Genomic DNA, 13,724 nt, shown 5'->3' on the forward strand with positions numbered 1-13,724 from the left:
TTCGGCTGTTATACAAGAGGGTAGGAATGCCCTTTACCGTCAGGCGTCAAACGGTCATTTTCGGCTACCGTTTGCGTCAAATTGGTTAAAATGTTACCGTGATTCGTCAAAATATCCTTATCGTGATTCGTCAGAGGTCTCAAATAATTATCGTTACCGTTTTTTTTGGAAAAAAGTTAACGTAATTCGTCAAAATCAGTCGATTTTTTTATCGTCTAAAAGAAAGTGTACATTTTATCGTCATGCATCTTGAGGTCAACAGACGGTCAACATAAGACTTTTTGAGTTATGGTCATAAGAAAACGGTTTGGATAAAATTAAAGACACTCAATATAACTTTCATCTTCAATCACGATCATCTACTGAAAATCGCATAATAACCCATTCTTATTCCGCTATTAATTACTCAATATCCTGATTTGTCAGTTTTTTCCTCGATAATTACAAATTTATCGGTAGGGCTTGCTATTGACCTTCCATTGAATATCAAGTTTTCTCATCACTAAAGACTACATCAGTGTTCAAGATGTTTAACGAACAATGTGATTAGATCTCAGGATGTTCGTGTTAATATGACGAATATGTCTTATGACCAACTAAAATGTAATTCTTTTATCAAAATAGGGAGTATATAACTGTTGATACTATCGTATGATTGTTTACTAAAAGTATAATGGTACAGGCTATTAAAAACAGCTTTATTAAAAATCAGACAGGATCAATTAAAATGGTGATCAATGGTAAAAAAATAACTGAAATATTGAATGATTTCATTTTATTAAGTAACTGGTACAACTAAAAATATGAAATCACTGTTTGGAAATCTCTTTGGTATTATGAGATATTTGCTCTTTTTTATATAGATTCTATTCCAACATTAAGACTTATCGTCTTTTGTAATGCAGTCTATATAAATTACATCTATGATCAGACAGCTTTTCAAAAAAACAATGTTTGATTTATTTGTGGTCATATAACATTTAGAAACTGTAATGATATTATTGTTTTTTTCCCCACATGTATCACACTCTTCGACATTTATATATATATAACTGCACTTAAACACAGTGGATAATTGTTCATACTACAATCGTACAATTTTTCAGAAACGGTTCATTATCATTTTTGTTCATTTGTATTTTTAAGTAGTTTAATAGAAAAGAAAGGATATAGGGTATCCATCCATGACACAAAATCAGTACATGCACAGCAAAAAAACACAAAATCATATAAAGTGAAATCGATTTCACAATTCAAAGTTACTCTGACAAGATGATTGAATTGAAGAAATTATGTTCAGTAAAAATAGTTCTTTAATTTCTCGTCACCACATGGCACCTGCTATTAGTAGCTTCTTCGTATTGTTTCGATTAAATTTTTTTGTATTTCTTATCAAGTAATGTAGAAAAGATCAAATCATCTTATTTTTTTTTATAAGTAAAGGGTTTCGCTGAGCTCAACATGATTCGTCATGTCACATATCCACGCCAACCGTGATGTTTAACAAGAAGGGAGTGCTACCACAGCAATGTACTCGATACACTCAGTAACAAGTTGAACAGCTAATTCTATTATATTTACCACAATGTAACATACATTAGACGAACATTAATGACGAATATGTCTTATGACCAACTAAAATATAATTCTTTTATCAAAATATGAAGTATATAACTGTAGATACTATCGTATGGTTGTTTACTAAAAGTATAATGGTCCAGGCTATTAAATACAGCTTTATTAAAAATCAGACAGGATCATTTAAATGGTGATCAATGGTAAAAAAAATTAACTCAAAGATTGTATGGCTTCATTTTATTAAGTAACTGGTATAATATATTTTAGCCCTGGTCTTATAGATTGAAAGCTGTAAAATCTGACATCATAGGCATGAAAGATCATACACATTAAAAACGGGCTACACTAAAAAACGCATTCAACTTAGATGAAAAATGAAAATGTTATATGCGCAGATGAAAATGCAGTGCTTATGATTCCGAAAGTGACAAATCGTTTCACCTAGTTATATAATAGTATGACCTCTGGCCTGACTTGGAGCGTAAATATATGTTGCTGTGGCCTACTTTTAATGTGAGTATTCTTTACTCCATTCACATAGCTAATTTTTGTTATAAATAATATATGACACTTTGACCATTCAATGTAAACATGTATATTCTATAAGCTGTATTGCTTTTGAATAAAGTATTTTCATTATTATTGATTGTAGATCATTAAGAATCTGAACTCTAACGTAATATATCATCATAGTCAACTGAGCGTAAAATATAGGTTAGATTAAACGATTTTTTGTTGGATACTGCTATATCCACTAGACACGACCTTACACCAAGGTAAATAATTGTAGGTCATAATACTGAGATCTGAATTCGGACAAGAAGAGACACGTGATATTATTGTGATATTATATCGTAACTGAGATCCAAACTTTGGTGTTAAACTTAATACCAACCTATATCGGTCAGTGTTCTTTTATGGAGATTGATATACTCCTTTAAATAGATGCATCCTTATTCATTTTTTTATAGATGTTCTTATAGGTCACTTAGTATCTTAGACCTGGATTTGTACGTAAAACTGAACGTCAAGTTCTAAATGCCCTTTTAAGTTGTGTAGTAATTTAACATACATTGTACATTGTATATTAATAAAAAGGAGATGTGGTATAGGTCAATTAAACAGCTACTCAACAAACAATAACCAAAAACCATGCAGATAGAGGGTAACATAATGATCGAGTTGTGAACAATAGACAGGAACTCAACAAACAATAACCAATAACCATGCAGATAGAGGGTAGCATAATGATTGAGTTGTGAACAATAGACAGGAACTCAACAAACAATAACCAATAACCATGCAGATAGAGGGTAACATAATGATCGAGTTGTGAACAATAGACAGGAACTCAACAAACAATAACCAATAACCATGCAGATAGAGGGTAACATAATGATTGAGTTGTGAACAATAGACAGGAACTCAACAAACAATAACCAATAACCATGCAGATAGAGGGTAACATAATGATCGAGTTGTGAACAATAGACAGGAACTCAACAAACAATAACCAATAACCATGCAGATAGAGGGTAACATAATGATTGAGTTGTGAACAATAGACAGGAACTCAACAAACAATAACCAATAACCATGCAGATAGAGGGTAACATAATGATCGAGTTGTGAACAATAGACAGGAACTCAACAAACAATAACCAATAACCATGCAGATAGAGGGTAACATAATGATTGAGTTGTGAACAACCCATACACTATGTCTTGCTCTAAATCGTCGGGAATCTATTAAATTTGTGGATAAATTTAAAAGAAACTGAATCAAAGATTTGCGACTAACAACCAATTCTCCCAACAACGAAAAGCAATATCACCCAGATATGACATTTGACAACTACTGTCGATGTTCCAGACTTTGGACAGTCACATGAAAATGTGGTACGATTAAATAGTTTTTTAAGACCTCGACCTATTCCTCGTTTAATATCGATAAGTAGATTAACAAAACGTACATAAAGAACATACAGACACAGAAACAGCACTCAAAAATAATGGTATAGTAGATTAACAAATGAAATTACAATGTATATCGTATCAAATGAGTTTTTAACCTGCTGATTAGAAATCATGCTGCCTTACACATTATATCAACTTCTGCAGTTCATCGAAAACTAAGTTATTACGTTTGGCGAGCTCAAATCAATGTTTAAAGTTTTTGATTTTTCCGCAAACAGTTCGAAAAGTTGAATCGCATAATGCCCATATCAACTTGGGACATGAATAAGCCCCAGAAATCATAGACGATAAAAGGGCGGGTATAAACAAAAAATACCAAAAAAAGGTTTTATCAAACAATGCTCATGTTTAAATCATATTGTATAGGAGTATGTTCAGTTTGATAATTTTATCAGTGAATAAACAAATCTGGAAAATTTAGTGAGAATATATAATATCTATAATTATTTTGGAATAGTTGAAAATATCATTCAAAATAATGGTATTTCGGAGGGTCTCGTATAACTGTGGTTGGCAGATCAGTAACGGAACATCTCCGGGATCAGAGAGGCAAAGTAAGATCTCAAAAGAATATCAATCTCTTGACGGTATACTTTATCTCCAAAAATGAATTCGACAAAAAATTATTCCCGACATAGGAATTTTCTTTTGAATATGAAGAAAACGAAATGTAAAGTAAGCACATAAAGCACAGATAAAAATGTTTTTGTCAACAAGACAAGATGTCAATATAAAGTTGCTGCATGAATATTGTGGTGCGAAAAGCATAGAACTATGTAATGGTGAATTAATATTGTTTTTGCCCCATCAAATCCATTTCTTTACACAATTATTCAACCAACATTGAACCTTGTACATTTATCCATCATAACATTTAACTGTAAAAATAATAAGAAAGACATAAATTCTCAAAAGGATGAGACGAAACTAAGTCAAAATATGTGTACTGATGGAATTCTATAAGCCACTTCTACTTTTCTTCGAAATTGAACGGAGCACATTGTAATGCTTGATTTGGAATTAATTAAAAATAAAAGAACATATTATAAAAAATAACAATGACTAATCCAAAAGTGGTAGCGACAAGTAACCACACACGGTAATTGTTGATGGAAATTGAATTATTTATAAATACATTCAAACATTGAATTAAGTTATAATAAATTATTCAATTTCCGCCTGCCTTTTTTTTTTAAATATCTATAAACATGTTAAATGAGATATGCAGTAAATGCAACAAAACTAGAAAAGGTCTTTTGGTGTCAATACATGTATCAATGGTAGACAAGTGTCTATACCTTTCGCCTAGCTCTGGGTCACTTCGCATCTAGAGTAGTTGTGAGCTCGAGCGAATTCAGAGACCTCAAAAGTTCTGTTATCAACAAAAAACTCCATAATGGGCAAAAGATATTAATGAGAACTAACGACAACCACTGGCGAGGACCAGACTTTGAACACATATATTAACATGTGCTGGGGCTAAAATATTTTTGTTTTCTCGATCAGTAGAAAACCAAAAGATACAGAGGATGAAAAGGTGCAATAAAAATCTGTCAGAAAGAATATTGCTCAATTATTGGCAAATATATAGACGTGGCGGAGTTAACTCTGTTTATTAGTAATATAAACACTTGGTATTTTTTTTAATCTACATCAGTGGGGGAAAACAGTGAAAGGGACGCTTCCCGCTTTTATCAAGTATATAGTATAACAGATGCCAAAACACATTTAAAATTTAAACAACACTATATAATGCCCTATCAACAAATGCCAATAGTTATACTGAAAATGATCTCAAAGTATTTTTATCTACTAGTCTTAAAAATCATTCCATCTTTTATTCAGCACCAACGGTGGCTGTATTTCTATCATATTCACTCTCTTTGGAAGAAGTAGTCGTATTAAAACAAAAGCAGGAATATTAGGACAATAGTGTATCAATACGTTACAGTGTATTCTTAAACGATGAACCAAGACCCATATTAACCCGCGCAAAATAACATGTGGAAGTTTAAAAGAGACGACTAATAGTGTCATTTAAGTGACTGACGTTAAATGATTTTTTTCTTATGAAAAAACAATAATATTTATAAACATTACAAGAGGACAACAAAACTACAAGCTCATGGTTTGGAAGAGGCATGTAATGTAAGTGGTATAAGGTTAACTCATGTTTTGGAGCGCAGGATCTTCTACAACACATTGGATAATGACAACGATCTCATGGTTTGGGATAGGCATACAATATAAGTGGTAAGGTTAGCATATGTTTTGGGACAGGCATACAATGCAAGTGGCAAGGTTAACACAAATTTTGGAGCGCTGGGTCCTCTATCACACATAAGAAAATAGAACAATTCAATCGGGTGTCAAAATTAAATGAAATTTAACTCAGGAGATCGGATAAATCATACAAGGAAAGAATAATCGATAAGAAGAACTGAAAATCCATGTTCCGTTATTGTAAAATTGAGAATGGAAATGGGGAATGTGTCAACGAAACAACAACCAGACCAAAGAGCCGAAAACACCCGAAGGCCACCAATGGGTCTTCAACACAGCGAGAAAATCCCGTACCAGGAGGCGGGCATCAGTTGGCCCCCTAAACAAAAATGTGTACTAGTTCAATGAAAATGGACGTCACACTAACCTCCAAAACATATAAATGAACTAAAATTAAAAAACATACAAGACTAACAAAGGCCAGAGGCTCCTGACTTGGGACAGGCGCAAACATGCGGCGGGGTTAAATATGTTTTGTGAGATCTCAACCCTCTCCCTATACTTCTAGCCAGTGTAGAATAAACACATAGCAATACGCACAGTAAAACTCAGTTTAAAAGAAATCCGAGTCCGATGCCAGAATAGGTAACAAAATAAAATAAAAAGCAAAATGGCAATGATTCATAAATTAATAAAGGACTACTAGAAGTTACTGACATGCCAGCTCCAGACCTCAATTAAACTGATTGAGAGATTATGTCTTCGTCATATGAAAATCAAGCACAATCCCTCCCGTTAGGGGTTTAGTATCATACCATCATAAAATATACGAGAAGAACATAACCCGTATCATGCCAACAACTGGTTTTAGAATAAATGTGTTTATTTACGATGCAAAGACCCTATGAGTGAATCAATATTAATACCAAAATATGCCATCTTTAATGACCTGACAACAGTATCGTAACTATATCCCTTCTGAATAAGTCTGTTTAAAGGTTTGGTTAGCTTTTCAGGTGAATGTCGACATTTTTGTGCTTTGTATAGAATACTACCTTAAAAGATTGGGTGTGAAATACCTGAACGTATAAGATGTCTGCATGTTGATTTATATTTACGAATGATGTCCTTGTACCGATGATAAAATTTAGTAAATGTTTTGACTAGTTTGTGATATCGAAAACGCTGTTGTAATAATTTTTCAGTAATACAGAGGTTTCTTTCGTTGAAATCAAATACGTTGTTACATACACGAGCAAATCGAACAAGTTGAGATATATAAACACCATAAGATGGTGACAAGGAAACGTCACCATCTAAAAATGGATAATTAACAAAAGGAAATGAAAAATCATCTCTTTTATCATAAATTTTGGTATTAAGCTTCCCGTTAAAGATTAAGATATCAAGATCCAGGAAAGGGCAGTGTTCATTGTTAGTATTAGCTTTATGTAAAGTCAGTTCAGCAGGATAAATCTCTTTAGTGTACATACTGAAGTCGTCATTATTGAGAGCCAATATATCATCCTAATATCTAAGTGTGTATTTCTTTAACGGGATCTTAAATATCACTTTCAATGTGTTTTTACTCATTGGCAATTCGTCGATTATTAACAATTAAAAAGTGATAATGAACCGAGCTAAATTTTCCATTACATTTTAAAGAAAATATAGCACCCATTTCTAATCTTATCAGATATCAATTTGGATTTATCATTCGATATTGTGCTAAGCGGAACAGAAATCGTGGCTTTATTTTTGAAATTAAAAACTTATGAACCTTGATGTTTCATAAAGTCAATTTTTCTTTGCTAGAGCTGCAATAAATATAACTTGATATTAAACTCGTTACATCTAGTAAATTGATGTAATATCAACAATACACACATCACGATATGATTAAGTTAAGCTAATTATGAGGTATCTATAAAAAGTAACGCTGGTTTAAAGGATCTTATCTATATAGAATAGAGCGATTGTATTGCTTCAATTAATGCCAAAGTTAATATATTGACAGGCAACAACTGATCAACGTATTTTATAGAAGTAACACGACGGGTGTCGCATGTGGAGCAGGATCTGCTTACCCTTCCGGATCACCTGAGATCACCTTCGGTTTTTGATTGGGTTCGTGTTGCTCAGTCTATATTTTTTTGTGATCTGTTGTTAGTCTTTTAGTCGTTTTTCGTTTTTTGCCGTGGCATTGTCAGTTTGTTTCGACTTGTGAGCTTTTTAAACGTTAATGTTTCTTTATTTGCATAAAATGCTGACCACAGTGATGATACAATTAACAACCCACTTGTTTCAAATCCGTCTCTATTTTGTGTAGAGCAAATAAGGATAGGAATTACCGAAAGGAATTTTATCAGCGGTTGTTTTTATCTGTATCTCTCTTTTATATACTTGAAGAATTTGGTGTTTATCGCTGATTCATTATAAAGCCTTTTGGCGCAGGACACAGTTTATTCGGTGTTGCCACGATGTCACAGAAGCAGGTGTTCAAATGCCGCCCAGGAAAGAACAAGCAAATTTGCATATCTAACATTGTTGGTCTAAACTTCAGACGAAGTATGTATATGGTGTTAGCCCTGTATAACCATAGGTTATCCGCTGGAGAACAAATGTCGTCTCAAATTTCGACGAATAGAATAAACATAATATTGATGCGAATGCATGAAGAGAGAGATTGTTAGTACATTCTTTCACTCGTATATACACGTATATATCGGTTCGAGTCATAATAAATAATTTTGTCTATGGATAAAAAAATTTTTTTTTCAAGTACTGTAAAATTATAAAGCTTGTCTAATAGAATAATTTTCCCTCAACAATCATATTTGCCGAATGGAAATGAGATCATTGACTTAATGGTTTATCATTTTCCATTATTGAAATACTGCTAACTGGATTCATTTAAAATATTAGGTATGGAAATATGAAGTTAGGCCATATTTATAATAATCAATAATATTTTATCGTTTCTGATAATGTTAAAGCTGTTCATTTTAACTCATCAGTTCATTCAACTTTAACACAAAATACTTTTATCTAAAACCATATGAACTCTTTTAATATTTTATTTAGGAATTAAAGGGGATGTGGGATATACTTCTACGAGAACGTACCCATTGAAACGGGTACAGATCACTATTTAGTCTGCAAAAGTTGCCAAATGTTTTCACAATATCTTACGCTTAAAATCGCCAACACTCCAGAAAAATTTCAGAGATTATCAAAGATCCAACAAAAATATCAAGTTCCCTATGGGACAAAAAATTTTGAGAAATTCTTAGTATCATTTTATATATTACAGAAAAATGTATGAATATATGATATAAAAAGGCATGCACGTCAATAAACATTACTCAATTACTAACCACCTATCTGACATATATTTTCGTTTTTACCCTATCTATAAATTAATTTTATTGTAAGTAAAAGGATTTTTGGCAGTAAATTTTAGTTCTCTTGTTAATCTGATCATCACAGTGGGTATAACCCCTTATCAATATCGTAATATGAAACTGGGAAATTTCCATAGCCACTGTCTATGTATTATGCAATTCTTAATCAAATGCAGTCAAGGTCAACATGGTCATCTAATGATTATGGTATATATTAGTTGCAATTGGCTATTTATAATTAGAGTGACCAATCAGGAAACCGCGCATGATAGCATCATTGCATGTGAGGGGACGCTTGGTCATTTACGATTTCGTTTTGAAAGCTGCCAGACGCCATTTTGTGATTTCAAGAGAGAAAGCCAATTCTGATACACATGGTTAAACGTGTATTAAAATACACATGGTTAAAAGTGTATCAATATGCACATGGTTAAACATGTATCAATATACACATGGTGTTATATGGTTTATAATAATAAGGTTTCGTTGGTTGATAACATTTTTATCATGTATATGGGTGTACTGTACCCACAAGGTTGGTAAATATTTAAAATTTAAAAAAAATCCAAGACATGTACAGATTTCATAATTTTATATCATATGGTTCATTTAAAAGGAATATTGGCCATATATACCAATTGTGAAAAGGCCACATATTCTGGTTGTTTTATTTATAGATGCCAACCCAGAGATCTAGAGTGAGGAGACGGGTAGCACCTACAGATCTGAGGGATGTTGACCCTGTTCAAGTCATCCCTGACATAGTCGCACCACAGTCAAGACGGCGAAAACGTGCAAGGGCTGGTACCACCCAAGTAGCAGCTGATCAACCCGTTCCACCAGTGATTCAACCAGCAGAATCACTACCCCGGATTCCTTCAACGCATCCATCAGCAGACCAGATAGCTGCCGCAATGATAAGCCAGCTGAAAGAGTCAGGTGTACAACTTACTGTCAATAACAGAGAACCGGTACCGTTAACAACAAATTTTCTGGCAAATTACTTAACAGATGGGGATTCATATGAGCACACTGGCAAAAGGGACATTCGCAACACAGAAACAATCATACAAATTGCAGAAAGTCAACCAATTAATTCATCATATGTATTGGCACCACCACTGGTAACAGACCCTGGTATGTTAGCCTACTCAGGTCAAGACACAGGTGAAGGTCCACAAGCTTTAGGCATTGACAGTTCCACGATATCCAATCGTTCTGGTGTAGGGGTATGAATCGTGGCTTCATATGCTTAAGATCTTGAGTTCGATTCCCCGCATAGACACTTAGAATTTAGTGGATTTTTCTACATAAATTGTGAAAGTTAGTCTTTTTTCCGAATTATAAAGTTTTAAGGGTAAAACGGATTCATATATTTTAAAGAACACTTTACCTCTAGGTTTTAATTTTGAGGAAAAAATAAGGAGAGACATTTGGTCCGATTTATATCTAGATTTGATAAAACTTTCACCAAATTTTAATGAGGAGGAAAATGATGACATTTTGTTTAGAACAAAATCTGTTAAAATTTCAACAACTGCCAAGGCAAAGCAGTTTACAAACATACACCAATGGACAGCAGCTTTTGATATTTTTATGTCTATAAATCATGTGAAATATTCTAATTTAATTTTCAATTTGATCAAGTATGCTTATAACATTAGAGCCATGTCAAAACAATTTGGTTTTCACATGGCTAGGTCATATGACGAGGCTTTCCGTAGGGTACGCAAAGTGATGGATGAGGTTTGATTGGTCTGTTGTGAATGATGATTTATGGCGTACTCAAACCTCAAATGGTAATAATAATAATAATAGACTTAATAGGCAGGTTGGAACTTTTCCCTTTCCAAGACAGGATCAGCAGCAAAATAATCCATTCCCAATGGGGTACTGCTGGGCCTACTGCAGATCAGGAGAATGTGCCAACATGGCCACTTGCAGACTCAAACACGAATGTGTCAGATGTTCCAAAAACATGCAACAATTACATGTAGGGAAGGGTCTTCAAAATTCAACAAGTCTGCCTACACCGGTAAGGGTAAATAAGCTAAACCATTTTCTTCAGGGATATGACAGTCATCTGAAATACAGATTGGTTCAGGGTTTCAAATTTGGGTTTAAGATAAATTCATTCTTAATTAAAATAGATAAAAATGTTCATAAGAACCACAAAAGCGCCAGAGAGAATCCTGACATAGTAAATAGGAAAATCTCAGTGGAGATTTTAAAGGGTAGGATAAGTGGGCCTTTTAATGACCCACCATTTGAAAATTTCATTTGCTCCTCTTTAGGTCTAGTTTCCAAAAAAGAGGAAGGTTCATTCCGTCTAATTCATGATTTATCTTTTCCAAAAGGGGACTCTGTTAATTCGTGGACACCAATTGAGTTTACTTCAGTATCATATCAGAATATAGACACTGTCATTGATCTGGTACAGGACTATGGTTTAAACTTTCTCATGAGTAAGGCTGACATTCTAGAGGCTTTTAATTTGGTACCTGTACATACATCAGAATATCATCTGTTGGGGTTTCTGTGGCAAAATTTATCTTATTACAATGCAGCATTACTCATGGGAGCATCTGCATCTTGTCAACTTTTCGAATGTTTTTCTACCGCCCTTCAATGGATTTTAAATACAAAATTTGAGATAAAGGGTATATCATATTTACTTGATGATTTTTTCTTTGTGGGTAAAGCTGAGACGAATGAATGTTCCATTGCTTTAAATACATTTCTAGCATTAGCTGAAAAATTGGGGGTTCCTATCAAAGACGAAAAAACTCAAACCCCTACCACATGTATTACAATTTACGGGATTGAAATTGATTCACAATCAATGATAGCTCGTTTACCTCAAGATAAGATAGAAAAGGTTTTAGGTTTACTAAAAAAATTTAAGGTAAAAAGGAAAGTGACTTTGCGAGAATTACAATCATTATTGGGGTTGCTAAATTTTGCTTGTAGTGTGATTGTCCCTGGGCATGCGTTTTTGCGAAGATTATTTTATTTAACTTTGGGACATACATGTCCTAATTTTAGAATCACTCTTAATTCAGAAGCCAGGGCAGATCTCAAAGCTTGGTATGAATTTATATGCAACTTCAATGGAAAATATTGTTTCTTGTTCAAACAGTGGGTGTCATCAGAATCTTTGAAACTTTATTCTGATGCTGCTGGGGTGTATGGTGGTTTTGCAGCAGTTTTTGGCAATAAATGATTCTCCGGCGAATGGCCTCCTGAGTTGAAAGATTTGCATATCACCGTTAAGGAACTTTTTCCCATTGTTCTTGCAATTGAGATTTGGGGTAAAAACTTAGCTAATCATAAACTTTTATTTATGACGGATAATCAGGCTGTTGCAGACATTATAAATAAAACATCATCTAAAGACAAAAATCTGATGAAATTAGTTCGTCGTATGGTCTTGTCAGCAATGAAGTTTAATATCCACTTTAGGGCTAAACACATAGCGGGAAAAACAAATGTGGTCTGTGATTTGCTATCTCGTTTTTCTTTTCAGGAAGCTCACCGAATTGCTCCCTGGTTAAATCTAAATCCAGTTACGGTCCCACTCTATCTCTTGGATCTGTAACAGCACAATTGTTACAAGCTTCATTATCACATTCAACAAGACAATCTTATAAAAGGATGCTGAATGTATTCCTTCAATTTTGTAAAGAACAATTTCCTTTAGTCCCACCATTTCCATCTACAAACATTATGATAGCACATTTTATTTCACTTCTTTTCTTAAAGAATTATCAGCCATCTACAATAGCATCCTACATCTCCGCCATCAGTTTTGTTCACAAATTTAATTTTTGGAGTGATCCTACAGATTAATTTTTCATTAAGAAAATTATTAAAGGGGCCCAAAATCTAAGAAGTTCAAGTGATAATAGATTGCCAAACACAAAAGAAATTTTGTCAATATTAGTAGCAGCAATTCCGGTAGTTGTACAAAGTCCCTATAATCAAATTTTGTTAAGAGCAATGATGTCCCTGGCCTTTTACTGTTTCCTTCGTATAGGTGAGATGGCTGTAAAAAGTGAAAGCAGGAAAAATAATGTTATTCAATTATCTGATTTAAATATGGAATTTGAAAACAAGGTTTCAAAACGTATGACGGTCCCAATGAGGAATTACAAACACAGTGACATACAGCCAAAAACTATTTCAATTGAAAAAAATACTAGTAATATAGCTTGTCCAGTTATGGCTATGTCTAGTTATTTAAATTTGGCTAAACATAATTCTGGTCCCCTATTTCAATTTCCATGTGGCACACCAGTAGTATATGCTTTCTTCAGCACATCACTTAAAGCGGTTCTAAATTTCGTTGGTTTAAACACCCAGCTATATAAGGGTCATAGTTTTAGAATTGGGGCTGCAACATCTGCAGCAGCCAATGGTGTATCTTTAGAAGTGATTCAGCAAATGGGGAGATAGAAATCAAACGCTGTAAAAAAATATTTAAGGTTACATAGTTTTTTAAGTAGAGGTCAACAAGGCTTGCTCTACCAGTCAATAGAATTT

This window comes from Mytilus californianus, unplaced genomic scaffold (genome assembly GCF_021869535.1).
Source record: "Mytilus californianus isolate M0D057914Y unplaced genomic scaffold, xbMytCali1.0.p SCAF_3, whole genome shotgun sequence".
NCBI lineage: Eukaryota > Metazoa > Mollusca > Bivalvia > Mytilida > Mytilidae > Mytilus > Mytilus californianus.